The sequence below is a fragment of the Dysidea avara genome, chromosome 4, assembly GCF_963678975.1.
Source record: "Dysidea avara chromosome 4, odDysAvar1.4, whole genome shotgun sequence".
Classification (NCBI taxonomy): Eukaryota; Metazoa; Porifera; class Demospongiae; order Dictyoceratida; family Dysideidae; genus Dysidea; species Dysidea avara.
In genome coordinates, this window is record NC_089275.1 from 47,818,609 (window position 1) to 47,835,583 (window position 16,975).

Here is a 16,975-nt window from a genome sequence, read left to right on the forward strand (position 1 = left end):
AACTGTGTGTGGATTGTGGAATTGCTCAACTATTTCACTAATCCTGCTTACATCTTTTCACTCTAGATCTGCTTCTTAAAGGATGACACTTTGTATGGCAAGAGGTAGCTATATGTGTCACTACAACATGTTTAGCATAGGGCAAATTTGCTTGCCATGCAGTAACTACAATTGCAAATTGTGTTGGTTTTAAATTATACACAAGTTCATTTCATTTTGTTGCCAGTAAGGTATACAACATCATGTAGAAACTGAAACTGTACCAGTGTATGCCACCTGTCATGTAGGTATTGTCTTAGTTGCATGTAGCTTAACTAATAGCCCTGCATGTTAATTATTTTACTATACATACTTAACACTATCAACGTGCATGCTACATTGCAATATAGGACACTAATATGTCACATTAGTTGTCACTGCATGTAAAGTAGGTAAAAATTCTTTTGTCAGCACGTTAAAGCCACTGGTAGGGAAGACTCACTGGATACGTTCCAGTCAAATCCACAGTGAGACAAAGAACTTTGGTCATTAATTTCAGTATACTTGCAGGATGGCATAAGTTCATTACAAGTAACATCACCATGCATGCTACATAGCTACATGAGTGGTGCTGGTGTTTAATGCTTGGTCTCTGTTCCCAGCATTAAAACATGTGGAGATGGTCCTGCATGTAGAGCAGGTACCAATGCTATTACGTAAACAGATATAACATAGCTAGTAACTACATACACAGCTTGAGCCATAGATGTCACAGAAGTTTTGGTAGTGGAGGGTACTGGTTATAAGGGATCTTAGCCTATATAAATATGGACAATATTACCTTTTGATATCAAATTTCAATCACTGACTGTTCTATTAGAGTATCTCAATTATTTTGCAACCATTGCAAAGTGTCATGTCTGGTCTGAGCAACAACTTTTCAAATAGGTATGGCCTAACTGAAACACACATGCAAGCTAACAGAGTTCCAGTGATTGAGCCATGGTTCTAATAAATAGTTACTTCATGTTGTCAGCTATTACTGGTCAGAGGAGGCACCTATTGACACCAAACTTGACAAAGTCAAATGGAATACCTCTGCCAAAAATTGTATGTGCTCAAGGAATATTTGGACAATAAGGTACATGTGGAGGAAATTAATGTTTCATTAATTGGTTGCTTACGATAGCAAATTATCCATATCCCTCAGATTATAAGCATTATTTGTGACCGAATTTGACAAAACAAGGCTTCCACACACATCCAATTCTCTGACTTTAACCACCTATAACTTGACTCCTCAGTAAATTATTATTCTAGAATTTTCACATAATTTTTCCAAAATAACAAGTCAAAATTTGAAACTGTTGGCATACTCCTACATTGGGTTATGATCCTTCAACGTCGCAAAACTGGATGTGTGTGGAAGCCTTGTTTTGTCAAATTCGGTCACATTTTGAGATGTTTATGCTCATCTACTAAATTCTGTCTGTGATATTTCACTCCAGAAGACACTTCAAAAAATTGTCCATAATTCCATAGTAAGTGGTGTGTGGATTGTTTCTCATACTGTGAAAACAAACACATACAGATATCCAAAGACCTTTAACTGCTACATTTAACCACAGTGAATATCTCACCCTTCCATTTTATAAAACCTACAAGACCATAATAATTATTGTATAAAATTCTAGAAACCTGACAGAAAGGATGAAAACATGTCAACGTACAAGGGACCACTGAGCAAACCCTAAAGACTCACACACTGTACACACACATACGGGACTGAAGTAAACGTATTAAAAGCACAAACACTAAAAGTGGTAGACACTGTTGACCAGTATGAGCAGAACCTTTAATATACACACAAAAATTGAAATTTTCGTAAATTGTGATAATTAGTATATTCGTGAGGATGAAAATTAATTTGGCAGACAGTCATGACTGCCAAAAATATTCAAATTGTAAAAATTTATATCCCTTGAAAGTCTCTATACAACACACAGTAGCACTCTACACATACACTGACCAGTGAGGAGCAGTTAATGAACTCCTGTGGCATAATCACTTCAGGAAGTTCAGGTATATAAGTGCTAGGTGTTGTCACCAACTAAGATGTGGACTGTGCTGTACTACCACTACTGGTAGGGGTGTAGTTGGGTAGGAGATAACATTATGAGGGAATTGGCAACCTGAACATGTCTCATGGCCCTCGGAACCAGAAAATTAGGTCTCAACAAATAAGTTGTCCTTTGTTAGACTTATAGTGAACTCTCATAATATGGGACCAAAAATTAATGTGGTCACTGCAATGAGGTGGTCTTAGTTACCTTAGTAATACTTGGTTGAAATAAGTATAACCTGTATATACACAACTTGGCCACAATAACAAAGTGCTCTTACTAAAGAGGTGAAGCTTAAGTGAGCTAGGGTAAAGCTCATGCAAGTCAAAGGCATTATACTCACTCATTCTCGTGATTACAGTTCTACAGATCCAGGCTTGGTTATAGTCCTTCAAAACTGACTATTTGTCATAAAAGGTTGCCAGCCAGTCCACCTTTTGTTACCAGAGATGCCATAGCGCAATCTTGGCCAAGCAATTTCTCTGTGGAGCAAGGAAAAATTCCAGTCTTGAGAATGACTTTTTAATTAGCCCAATCATTGTTTGCTTTTCTAGCTACCTCAGCTTGATGTACAGCAGGAACTAGTAGTCAAATGATCTCAAAATTCATTAGACTTTGTTTTTTTACTTTTGTTATTTTTCCATAATAATTAGCCCAAATTTTATTCAAGAAGTAGCGTGTGATGATAATACACTGTATTATACCATTACGATCTAATGATATCAGCTCTGTTGATGCTGTACTACACTGGTCTCTGCAGCTATATATCACCATAGCAATATTGACAGCCCTTCCAGCTTCTCTTTTGACTTATATGCATAAGTGCAAATGCTAACAGCTGAATTGTCTTCCCATGTACCTAATCTAAATCTTACCTGAATTACCATGATTGTTTTGTAGTGTGGGAATTATGCACATGTTGTCAATCACATAACAGTCATTCTCAAGATATGTACAAATTACCCTTAAGTATTTATCTTAGCACCTTAGCTTACTTTAAGGTCCTTAAGGAGGTTGACACCTCACTGGTATAATAATTAGCTCAAATGGTACAACTAAAACAAATGAAACCCACAATCACTTTTTAAACAGCATTATGCACAAGCTGTATGGCACATGAACAAAGTTTTGTGAGTACCAAAACCACTCTGTATAAAATTAATGGTAGGTTTGTCTTTTCGCCTATTAAGCGTAAGCATGCTTGAATAGTACACAATATCAACTTCATCATCATCATCAGGGAAAAGTGAGGCTTGATGTTTTTTTCATGGGCCATGGTCCAAACCTTTGTGGTCCCTACTATACAGTACAATAGTATGATAAAAGTTAGTTTGTAATGTACAGGACAATAAATCGTTCATATCTCAAGAATACTTACCTAAAATTTTAACTCAAGATATGTAGATGAACACCCAACACCTCATTTAAATTATAAAACAGAAAATCAACTGATGTGCCAAAAAGGTAAGATCAGGTCACAAAATATTATTCAAATAGTGTAAAAATAATTTTAGAAATTAAAACATGGGAATACTTAGAGATTGCTGAAAAAAGTAAAGAACACTGTAAAAAACAAGTGGTGAGATCTGTGGCAAGATAGTGAATGTCACTACAAATTTTAGTGACCGTCACTAATAAATCCAGTTATGATCACTCCTATCTTGCCACAGATTTCACCACTTATTTTTTACAATGAAACAAGAGTCAAACAAGCCAGTATGTTAAACATACAGAGATCACTATTTGGACTAGATGGATATGGTAGAAATTAAGTAGTTTCTCTATAATCAGGGGCAGATAAGTACTGAGAATGCTTCTATATAAATGTTTATTTGAGTCCAAATAGAGATCTCTGTGTGTTTAACATTCTGGTGTTGTTTTTTTACTTCTTTCAGCAATCTCTATTCCCATGTTTTAATTGTTTAAATTAATTTTACATTAGTTTGTTTACTTTTTATAAATCCATGTACGGATAGCTAGCATGATAATAAGAGGTGCTGTGGTGCTTGATATTACACAGTACTAAACATGTATATATCAAGTCAGTTATCATGTACAGTAGCTGTTAAGTAGTTATTATCAGAGTTAGTAAACACCAGTGTATTGTCGCCTTACTAGTGAATGTACTTTGTACTATACAGCTTTGACATATCCATGCTGTGGTCAGCAATAGTATGGCTTCTAATTAATACACATACACACTTGTGCAGCTACGCATGTGATCACAATAAGTCAAGTATACACAGTGGTACACAACAACATCTTTGCTCTGGTATGAACTTATATAATCTGGTTAAATATAGGTAATTAATGATACACATATATACACGTATATAGGGTTTCCAAATGAATATGTTAACATGATTGGATACTTATTTTGCTTCAGAAAGTGTGTTATGATTGTAATATGCAGGTCATGGATGTGAAGAAAGACATATTATAGGAAGAAAAATGTAAAGTTATGGATCGAGTTTTTATCCCCGAAAGTACTCACATTTTGCTCTACCCATATGATAAGATGAACAAGATGACATATTTCAGTTGTGAAAAAATGCTTTTATTGGTTCCTTTAGACTTCATATTTTCCAGTAGGCCTATACTTATTCCAAATTAACTTCTATGGCTTCTTTCATGGTTGGGGAGCTTCCTAAGGTGGTGTTTAGGCATGTGTTCTATTAGGATTTTGGCAATAAGCATAGTTGATCTCTATTAGCCACTACCGTGGTTCATGATAATATCCACAAAGTAATAGTTACACCATGGCCACAATGTGATATATTGCCCAGACTAGGGCATAATATCAGGTGACCATGAGTCCATGCATTGGTTAGGTAAAACTAAGCCCAAATAATTCTTTTGATCAACCCAAAATGCTTTCAACTATAGCTATAGTTGCTATGAAATTTTAAATATATTAAATGGAATTTCTAGTGACTGACTGACTGACTAACAGACTGATGCCTTCAGACAAGTGTAACTCAATAACAGCTAAGGCTACAGGCTTGATTCTTTCACTGTTCAACGTCGCTTCAGCCGAATACCTGCCTTTTGGCATACCGCATGAAGTACATGCAATGCATTCTTCATGGACTTACCAGTGTCCTCCTACGTACATGTCCCATTCATCTTTGCTGACAGCAAAACGTGTTGATTTGGGTTCTGTGATTGGCTTTTCAAATATATGGTTGTTGTCTTCTTTATGCAAAGAAAACATACCAGGGCATTAAATTGACCCTTATCTTAGAGGAGCATATTATTTTTGAAAGTATTCTAAGAGGGAGTAGACACCTATAAATTATAAACAATTGCATACTCTGACCCTTAATGTTCAGAGCATGCGGTGACCCACACCCCTTAATGATTCAGTGGCAGTTTTGCCATAGAAAACAAGGCATGGCAAACTACCCCCTTTTAGTATTATGGAGCTTGAGACAATCAGTGAGATCAATAAAAGCAGTCACACCCACACATGCATGCATAACATAGCTATGCTTTAATAAAACGTTGACAAACTAGTACAATAAAAATAAGTTTAAAAATGAAGTAGGGTTTCAGTGATATAAAGTAGTGAAGCAATAATTATGTGGAAATCCTTACTTTGTCATTGAACAGATGTGGTAACAAGCCAATGTACCACATAGTTATGTTATTATAGCTATACCATTATTCATCTCTTTTGTTCAATTGCTGGAATTAGTTTATTATTGTACTATTTCTCTAATAGAACAGTCACTGAGAATTTCAAAATGCGTACCAACAATGTTGAAAAAGAACTTGTCCAGGGTTTACAGGGGCCTCCATACCAAACTCCCAAACCCTTCACTGCATCATTGTTGATCAGCTCGCTAAATTTCTGCCTTTTAAAAATTGTAGCTTAAATCTATATATATATATATACTCTCAATAGCAAAAGTTGATAATTTAATTTTGTAGATCTACCAGTGGAGAATCTAGATTGTACTAAAGTTTGATGATTACGAACAATTGTATAGTATTGCAGACTTTAATTATTTATAGAGTGCACATTTTATTCGAGGATTTCTAATAGAATTGTATGAAATAGGCCTGTTTTACAACTTGGCTGTTTTTGCAAGGATATTTCTACCAACACAATACTTCTGCACGCTGGGGCCCAGTCCTGATAAGTAGTAGCTGTACATGATGACATGTACAAAGCACTTGATGGTGGTACATACAAGTACACAAAATGGTCATGTGGTTGTGTGAAATAGGTAACAGTGTAACTACCTTGTGATGGGCTATATATATATGTCAGTTATTTCCAGATGTTACTCCACCGTTACCCCTCTAGCATGGGGGAGACCACCTAAGGAGGATGTCAGGCTATCGAGGTAATGTCCCACACTGGAGCACCTTCTCTGGTCACGGGAATTAACAACCTAAGCTGGACCAATAACCTACCATCCCCACATTGGAAAATGCCACTGAAAATCTAATAACAACTTTTAAACAAATTTCATACAAACACACTTCAAACAGTGTACAATATTCACAACAACACAACTGGTTGCTTATGAATACACCTGAAGATCACTATGCATAAAAACAGTAATCAATGTTTTCAAATTATTAATTAACTTGATGGCTCCATCTGTATAGACCTATACACGACATCTATAGCCTCCTTCATGAACTGGTCAACACCAACTATGAAAAACTGATTTGCATATAAGCCCTGGATGTACATAAGACAATCAAAAACAATAAATTATTTTTATAGAAAGAATTATAGATATTCTTTTCACATCTTTGACTGAACTGTTACAACATATGGCACACAAATTCTCACCTAACCCACCAAGTGAGACCATACACCACCAGAGCACTCTGGGAAATGCCAGACACACTTGATGATTGTACCTTAAATGATATGGCACATCATGATAGTACAATACGCACTGCTGAAGAATCCACAGAAGGTGCAATGGGCTGCACCCAACTATCACAATTCTCCAATTTGTCTATCCAACAGTAATGACATCATCAACCCCACAAACAGTGGCCCTAGATGTAATAGAAAATCATTGAGAGATAGGAAGAAATCAAAACCACATGGCCTCACAAATGCACTATAACAGGTTGCCTTACTTGTACTGATGGCAACATCATTAATTTTTGAAATCTAGAATTGGATAATCACCAAAAACATCTTCTGTGTATGTGGACTGTCTTTCATTCCCTCGGTCAGACATAGCGAACTCAAAGAGTCGATGAAAGACCTACGAGAGTACATCAAAAATTTGAAAAATAACTATACAAAGATGTACAGATATGCCAATACTAACAGTAAACTTAAAACTAATTCAAAACTCAGGGATAAAATACTATCTACATCACGGAAAGCATGTGGCACCAAACAAGCAGAATCATCACCAGCCGTCCGACATATAGTGGAAGCAGAATAATACTATAAGGTTTTAAACAACCTGTGTGATATGAAATCAATGGTATGCTGTATGCCTACAAACTTGTCTCTGTAAATTTGTTTGAAGGACTGTCTATGACCACGTACTTAACCCAATACACAGTCCTACACACACTGAGAAGCTAACAATCTGCTTACTACAACTGGTGGAGATGTGGTTAAACAACTACAGCTGAATTTTAACACAAAGCCATAGATGCACTACTACAAATCAACATTTTGCTCTGGCAAGAAAAGAAATAAGATACAACTTAAAGGTAAGTCCATGGTGTGTGCATTATATGTACTGTGGTATGCCAAAATGTACCCATCGGGCTATATAAAATAACTTCTAACAGTGAAATAACATAATCTCATCTGTTATTGAGTTACAATGGCTACAGGCATTAATTGACTAAGTAAAAATTTCCACAAAATAAAAAAAAAAATGATTTAATAGCAACTGCAATTAGATTGCACTGAAGACACTTTTTAATTCTTCCTATAGAGTAACCAATACTGCCGAGGCACCACAATGGTATTGCAATACTGATTTTTGGTTAGTGCTTTCTTTTATCATGAAAAAATGCAAACCTTCATGATTCCACTATAGAGGATACCACACTGTACGATAAATTCCATGCACGTAAGTATTTTAAAGTATTTTAATGAGCTGGTTCTGTTATGAGGGAAATTTTGTATACTACTGTACCATTGAAATGAGGTCTGACAAAGCAGACGTATACAGTTATGGTATACTATCCACAATAAAAGGAATAGACAAACTATCAACTAAAGATACTATAAATTTTCAACCTAACAATTCACTGACCCTGACGTTGTCACACAAGCAGCAGTGATCATCCCAACAGTAAAACTGTAGCAATAGGTAAAGAACTTCACACGATATTAGTAAGACCACAGCCTGTGTGTCTCAATGGAATAACAAAGGATGCTACTTGAGATTATCACCATATAGGATGGTTGTGGTCTAAATAAGTCAGACTTCAAAACACAGGGTTCTATGGAATTTAGAAACTCTCGGGCTCTGTAGTATTACATTCTCTTCATTTGGGTGCCACCCCACAACACAGGCATTTCAGGTTACAGTGAATTGTTTCTTATAATTATACAAACATAATCACAGTCTTAAAATGGATCTGAATGGGCTAATACCTGTTATGTAGCATAGATGGTATTATGTTACTTATTCTGCTAGCTTTACCAGTATATCAGCTATGTCTATAAACTACATGTATCCTCATGTCTAACAGTCAGGGAAACTGATAGTTGTGTGTGAATTAATTGTAGCTGCTAAAATTAGAATTTCAGAATACACAAAGCAACATGGTCAAGACAGTTTACTGTTAGTTTGAGTCAAGTCCATGTTCAAGTACACCTTACTGCTGACATCAAGAACTCTATACCATTGTACACATTAAGGTATTTTGTTGGTGCTTTGTGGAGACCACATGTGGTGACCACAATCCATACCTAAAAAGTTATAATGCTACCCTGTACGGGGAGTTTGTAAAAGACGGAATAAGGAATAGCGGAATAACCGGAATAACTCGCATCACAACGAATGGGCATTTATATGGCTTATGCAATATTAGGGTGATTGTACTGTTACAGCTGTGAACTACACTGCTTCGTCACTCATAGATGTCCTATCGAAATGATTACTATACGCTCTTACTACTACTGTATGTAGCTAAGCTAGAATATACAGTAGTTAGCTATTAGTTTCGTTTTCGAGTCTTCATCCTTCCAGTGGAGGGATGAAACGAAACAATGTACTAACCTCTTTTGCTCGCGCTATTCCTTATTCCGCCTTTTACAAACTCCCGGTACCATACTTTACATACAGTAGTAGCTAGTAATGTAATTTTGCACTTCGTAAGCGGGTACTGTATGTTAAGTATGGTACCAACGAGCAAAGGGGGCGTGACAGTCGTTTCGTTTCATCCCTCCACTGGAAGAATGAAGACTCGAAAACGGAACTAATAGCTAACTACTGTATATTCTAGCTTAGCTACATACAGTAGTAGTAAGAACGTATAGTAATCATTTCGATAGGACATCTATGAGTGACGAAGCAGTGTAGTCAGGGGCGTAGCCAGCCAATATTTGATGGTTGGGCATAACATCAACTTAACTACACACACACACACAAGAAACACGCTCACTTTCATGTGAGACATTATCAAAGAAAAATATAAAAAAGTGTATGCACACAAGGTCTACAGTTACCTATACTATAGTGTAAATAAATGCTGCTTGCATGCATGCATACATTTACTAGCTATATGCTATCTATTAAACTTGTAGGGCAGGCATCCACCGACGATCGCCGTAGCTGAGTATCACGTGACATCAAACTGCTGAACCTACAAGAACCAACAATGTAAACAGTTCATCACATGTTTACCACAATCACTGGTAGTATGGTTTACAGACCAACCACCACAGCGATATGAAATGCTTTTTCAATTAAACACCACATGGTCCCAAATGAAGACCGGGGCGCTAATTTATGAACTATAACACAAATATCAGCATGCCAAGAAAGCTTCGTCCCAGACTTATAGCAGCCAATGTACATTTTGCATGTATCTGGTGTAAACCACAACTCGGTTAATCAGTACAAATTGTGCACGTGACGCTTTATAATGACTTGACCTTTTCTCCATTTCCAGCTCCATTTGCATATGCTATTATTGTTAGGCCACTCCAATTGGTAATTATGTTTCTGGTCCTTTGAAAATCAGTTTTAGGTGCGGGCGGGCGGAATTCAGCAACAAAGCAACAATGAAGTGACTGCTCAATTAGAGTATTTTTTTGTGATTTACTGAATGTTCTATTAGAGTAAATCGATCTGTACTATACACTCCGCCCATTTCTTGCAGGTTTTCACTGATAAAATACTTAGATAGTTAGATTTAGCATACTTGTTGCAGCCCAATATTTGTATCTGAAATCCAGGTTTTTCAAAAAGCTGATGCGGGCATTCTTCCCATGTATTTCTGAAATGTCACATTCTCCAAAAAAGGATGCGGGCGGTGGACCAGAAACATAATTACCAATTGGAGTGGCCTTATCTAGAAGAGTCACGTTTTCCTGTTTTCTTTCATCAGCAGTAAGGTAGGCTATACGGTACTTTCCTTATCAAAAAATACGCTTGACAAATCCACTGAAACGAAATCTTTTGCTGCCAGCACCATCCACACTGAATCCTACTGACGATTATCACTCACTGTGACTCAGAGATACAGTACCACGGCTGTAGTGTACCACACTTTGACTCCATTTTAAATTTCGAATTTAAACCGTGCCAAGGAGCGTGGCACGTGCGTCTTTTATAGGGACTTCCCAAGGGATTTTACGCGTAATGGATCACGTGATATACCATCTATCTCGATCCCTTCTGAAGTCATGGTTCAAGAAATGAGGTACATGTTTACGCTTTACAGTACCAAAGTAGGGTGGTTTTGTGTGCTGCTGTGAATCCTCGCGTGAATCTTAAGCTACTTGTGATGGTTGGGCAAAAGTTTGTGATGGTTGGGCAAGAAACTGTGATGGTTGGGCAAATGCCCGCCCATGCCCACCCTTGGCTACGCCACTGAGTGTAGTTCACAGCTGTAACAGTACACGCCATCACCCTACATTGTAAGGATATCTACGAGGGATGAGTTCACAGCTGTAACAGTACAATCACCCTAACATTGCATAAGCCATATAAATGTCCATTCGTTGTGATGCGAGTTATTCCATTATTCCGCTATTCCTTATTCCGTCTTTTACAAACCCCCCCCCCCCCCCCCCTGTACACTTGTATTGAAGAGTAAAATATCTGATGGTCATTAGCAATATGGAGGTCCTCACATTAGTTTATCTGTTTACTTGACCTTACAGGCATTACTCTTAGTGGATAATATTACACACAAGTAGAAGTTTTAAACTCTAAAATGAGAAGTCATACTTGGTACAACACTAAATTCTGGACTTTTTACATTACATACAAAACCCTTGGGGATGATATGGACTTCTGATTTATCTAATATGTACATGAAACTTGTTCTTAAAAAATTATAGACCATTTAAACACTTCAATTAATAGAGGATTCATTTGAAATTTGTCGACAGTTTAGATAACTAACTGGTCCAGGACCTATTTGTACACTAATATACTTACTTTTTGGAACATGTACATATATGGTCATATCTCAACATCGGTAGCTGAACATTTACTCATTGGTCACATTCTGCAGCCATATTCAAGTTGGTGTCGCCAACATGAAGTGTAGATGTGTAGAATTACATCATTAACCAGTTCTTCACTTGTTCATCTGGAGGAGAATAAACACAACCAATAGGATGACTACACAGAGAAACAGAACCACACACAGATAAAAACTACAGTAATAAACAAAGGTACACAACTCTTAAATGTACCTCCTGAAGCATAAAGCTTGTTAACTACATGTGTACTACTACATATTACAGTGCCAGAAATAACTGTTGGCCATTGGTCATTTCCAAGAAAAATTACATTTTGACCAACTATTTGGAGGTTTGGTCAGTCAAATGTCCGACAAGCAGCAAGACAGTTGGTAGAAGGTCACAAATTAAAAATCAAGCAACTTATAACAGATGTCACATCAAGCTGATATCGTACCTCACAGCTGCTCAACGTCCCAGTGATGATGGAGTGCCCATAGGATGTTACCACGTGACCACAGACGACAGGAGACTTGTTGAGGTCTCAATATTTTGGTGCACACATTGTATTAGTAGATTTAAACTTCATTGTTTTGCGAAGACTTTGGAAGATTGGAAGCATTTAGACTATGTACATTTGAGGATATTCGAGTCTACTGAGTAAAGCGACTTGTGTCTAGTTTTTGGTGGGATCCAGTTGAGCCACATTGGCCAGGAGTGATGCCCCTTTCCACGTTACTGACATCAGGGATATACTGAGCAGAGAGCGATCAATCTTAAAGTACAACAATGGAAACCAGCAATATCAGATGATAAATCATATCATAATCTCATGGCCAAGGGCAAGCTGGCTCGACATGGATAACGTACAGGATGTTAACGGTTGTTGCTGTAGCCGAATCACTGTGGTGGTTACTACATTTACTGGAGCACGTTTCTTCTATAGATGAGGTGTGGTTACTACCAAAGCCGTGGTGTTTAACCTGATATATATTCGTAGCTCTCGTACTTTATCCTAGTCATCATGCTGTAAGGTAGCTAGTCATAGAATACATGTAAATTAGTTAATGCACACATTTTGATTAACAAATTTAATAAGAGCCCATATGAAAATGGGCTCCTAAAATGTACGTGGTGGAGTTAGAAACATGTTTCTAGGTGTTCCATATGCTGGTGATCTGTGAAGGATTGCTTGTGGTGTCCAATAGTATAATATCCTGTGATGCTGTCCTCAGAAGCACATCAGCTACATACCACTTGCTGTTCCCAGGAGACAAGATGGCCAATCAAATCTGGAAATGGCCTACCAAATATAATCTTGCTAGAACATTTGACCAGTCAATGATTAATTCTTATTTCTGGCACTGTATTAGCAGTGTTTTCTGAGAAGATGAGTTAAGCAAAACATGTAATAACATGAAAAAGTGGTGTATGGGTGGAAATGAACTACCAGTTCAATGAATACATGAAGGATTGACGTCGAGATTCTTGCTATCCAGTATTGAGAAAAATGAGAACACTCATCCTATTAGTTTAATATAACACTTCATTCACTTACTCTATGCAATACCATATATCGGGAAATGTTCGAAAAATTCGAAAATAACTATTTGTTTTCGAAAATATCATCTATGGTGTGGTGCAGTAAAGAGGCATTGTTTCGAAAACATTTTTTCAAATTTTCAATCAAGCACTCTTTTTTGAAAATTTAACCTTTCCAAAAATTTCCCCGCTATACGGTACACAATTACTATATGATAATAATGGTAGGGCCTGCAGTGAAGGTCCGTCACACTGTATAAAATGTCAGTTGTTACGTTATACACCAAACTGTTAGGCTTATACTCTACCAATCTGCTAGGGTACAAAGCATTGTTAGTGACCTACCACATCTCATATACACGTACATACACTACCGCACACTGCCACATATACACATTTCTAGCAACAGAAATCTTGACAAAACCAAACACATCTGATGTGTACAAATTAACCACATAATACACAAGGTTTCACATACTGTATGGATGTACTGTGCAGTTTCTTTACTATACACAAAGGAGGACAAAAGTTAGTACACATTGTACATACTGTGATATGTTAAACTTCACCAGTCAAGCTGAAGTGATGTCTAACAGTAAACAAATCTAGTTCACGGCCTTAGCTGTTAGCAAGTTACATTTGTCTGAAGGCAATAGTAAGTTAGTCAATCAGCAGAAAATTCCTCTACATTAAAAATAATAAAACTTTGTAGCAACTTGTTGGGAGCATTTTGGGTCACACTGAAGACACTTTTGGGCTTGGTTATACAGTATCTCATCAATACTGCCAAGGCATGGTAAAGGTACTGTGAGAATGGTTTCTTTTATGTGAGAATATGTAAACCTCCATGATCCTTAATACACAGTACTACAGTACTGAATTATTCACCTGTACAATACTTCTGTGCAAGTTAGTCAGTTTGAAACAACTACAGTATAAATGGAAATTTTTGCTGGTAGAAATTTTGCTGCTTCATGATAACAGTTTAGATAACTAACTGGTCTCCAGTCCTATTCATACACTAATATATATACCTACCTCATAGAACATGTACATACCTGTATATGGTGGACATGTCAACATCGGTAGCCAAACATATGCTAGTTGGTCATATTTCTGCGGCCACAATCAAGATGGTGTCACCAACATGAAGTGTAGACGTGTAGGATTACATCATAAACCAGTTCTTCACTTGTTCATCTGGAGGAGAATAAACACAACCAATAGAATGACTACACAGATAAACAGAACCATACACAGATCAATATCTTCAGTAATAAACAAAAGGTACTCAACTCCTTAAATGTCACTGGGTGAATGCAGGTCTGACACTGGTGAAGCATAAACCTTGTTAACTACATGTGTACACTTAAACACTAACAATGGTAAGAAGATCTACAATTTGCACAATTCAACTCCATTAAAGATTGATAGAGCAGTCACACTATTACCATAGAGTCTGGTTGTTAGGTATATTCCCTTAATAAAACTTCCAAGAAAATTATAAATTATTAACATATACTTGTTAAGCACACACATTTAATAAAAAACTCTGTCAATTTACTCTCTTGGGGTGGTGTGATTTGTAGTCACCATGTGATGTGTACTAATATTTGGAATCCAATTTCCTTCACGTGGAGCACAAGTTCCATACTGCAGAAGACCATTTTGTTGATAAGCGCAGCGTTGCTATTGGTCATATATACCATGTGAAAATTAGAGTCTAGCACAGTTGACAAACTCTTCTCTTGTATAACTGCACCTCATGATAGAGCTTTATGTTTGTCTACATGTGTGATTAAGTACCAGAAACAATTATTTAATGATGAAATTAAGAATTTTAAGTTTGATTAGGGATCATAGAAAAAAATAGGGAAACAAGGGAGGTTGCCTACACCTGCAGATATACTAGGGGGACATTTAATCCCTAATTGAGTCATGGTAGGTAGATAGAATTAGGGATTAACTGTCCACTAGTACACCTGCAGGTGTAGGTGACCTCCTTGCTTCCCTACTTTTTCTATAATCAAACTTGAATCCTTAATTTTTCCTTATACTTACTGTATTTTACCGGTTAATAGCCATGGATACTATAACTTTAAAATGATGCAGGTACTATGCAAAGGTGGCTACTATCTGAGGGCGGCTACTATGAGCTAGTGTGGCAGTAACCTGCAGTGTTTATACGGATTTTCAAACGGCTGACCTTGTATAATCATCCTTTAATACTGTTAATCCACTTGGCTCCTCTCAGAAATGCTATTTCCAGGCTTAAAATAACTTCTTCGCTTAGTTTCTCCTTCAAACGTGTGTCATCAGCACTTGAATCAGCATATTCAGATGCAAGCCGCAGCTCTTATCCGAGGGTGGCTCTTATGACAGTAATTCAAGCGGCTACTATCCGGGGGGCAACTATTATGTGAGCCGCGGCTATTAACCGGTCAAATACAGTATTTTGTAACATTATTATGACTGATGAACCCACGCATACTGCATCAAAAGAAAGGATGGCACCAGACTGACTTGAAAGTGATGTGGCTATTATGCTTTGTTTTCAGCTATGTTCAGCCCATTACACAGTGCTACAGACGAAGAACAGGTAGGAGAAGCACCTCTGCAATCAATCCAGTCACCATGACAATATGGATGATTCAAGTGCCCCAGCTATCAATTATTAACTCGAAAGTGACAGTGACCATTATGCTTTGCTTTGAGCTATGTTAAGTCCGTTTTACAATGCTAAAAGATATTTAAGAACAGTAGGAGAAATACCTCCGCAATCAATCCAGGCACCATGGAAAATATGACAATTCCCATATAGGGAAGCCATCGCGCTACCACGAATTGACACCTTTAGCTGTCAGCAAAAAGAAATGGGACACAAAGGAGGACAAAGGTGATGCCTTTGAATGCTTCATTGCACATACTGCGGTATGCTAAAAAGCACATCTCAGGACAAAGTGACATTGAACAGTGAAAAAATCCGGCCCGTAGCTTTAGCAGTTAATGAGTTATGCTTGTCTGAAGGCATCAGACCGTTAGTCAATTCCATTGAATTAAAAAAAAATTAAAATTTTGTAGCAATCTGTTGGAAGCATTTAGGGTCACACTGAACTAACTGAAGGCACTTTCAAAACACAGGGTTCTATGGAATTTAGAAACCCTCAGGCTCTGTAGTATTACATTCTCTTCATTTGGGTGCCACCCCACAACACAGGCATTTCAGGTTACAGTGAATTGTTTCTTATAATTATACAAACATAATCACAGTCTTAAAATGAATCTGAATGGGCTAATACCTGTTATGTAGCATAGATGGTATTATGTTACTTATGCTGCTAGCTTTACCAGTATATCAGCTATGTCATTACAAAAGTGCCTTCAGTTAGTTACAGCATTACAGCATTAAGGCCAATAAACTGCTTGTTCAGTATGGATATATATGACTCCTCCATTGGGATTAACATTTTCAAACAAATTGAGGACATTTATCAAAACCTAATACAAGTGGTTTTCAAAAACAGAACAATGAAAGTATCTCGAAGTGACAAACTGTGCAGTTGAAAACAAGCAGTTACTTAACTATACTTAACTATGATAGGAAATGCTATACTAGTGTCTATTACACATTACCTGATGAGGTTGGTTATGCCCCAGGCTAACCCCCTTGGGGTTCTCAGTAAAC

General features: G+C 37.1%; 2 long non-coding RNA genes across 3 annotated transcripts; both read right to left on the reverse strand.

Annotated features, from left to right (window-relative positions):
• Positions 1-6,554: 6,554 nt before the first annotated feature.
• LOC136252551 (uncharacterized) lies at positions 6,555-9,096 on the reverse strand. Of its 2 annotated transcripts, XR_010699634.1 has the most exons (3): positions 8,360-9,096; positions 7,212-7,342; positions 6,555-7,127 (listed from the first exon to the last, which is right to left on the reverse strand). It is a non-coding gene; the product is annotated as an uncharacterized lncRNA (long non-coding RNA). The 2 variants fall into 2 exon arrangements; XR_010699633.1 differs by having other exon boundaries at positions 7,212-9,096.
• A 560-nt stretch (positions 9,097-9,656) lies between these two features.
• LOC136252547 (uncharacterized) lies at positions 9,657-14,489 on the reverse strand. The gene is made up of 4 exons (XR_010699623.1): positions 14,349-14,489; positions 14,179-14,300; positions 11,723-11,876; positions 9,657-9,917 (listed from the first exon to the last, which is right to left on the reverse strand). It is a non-coding gene; the product is annotated as an uncharacterized lncRNA (long non-coding RNA).
• Positions 14,490-16,975: the final 2,486 nt, after the last annotated feature.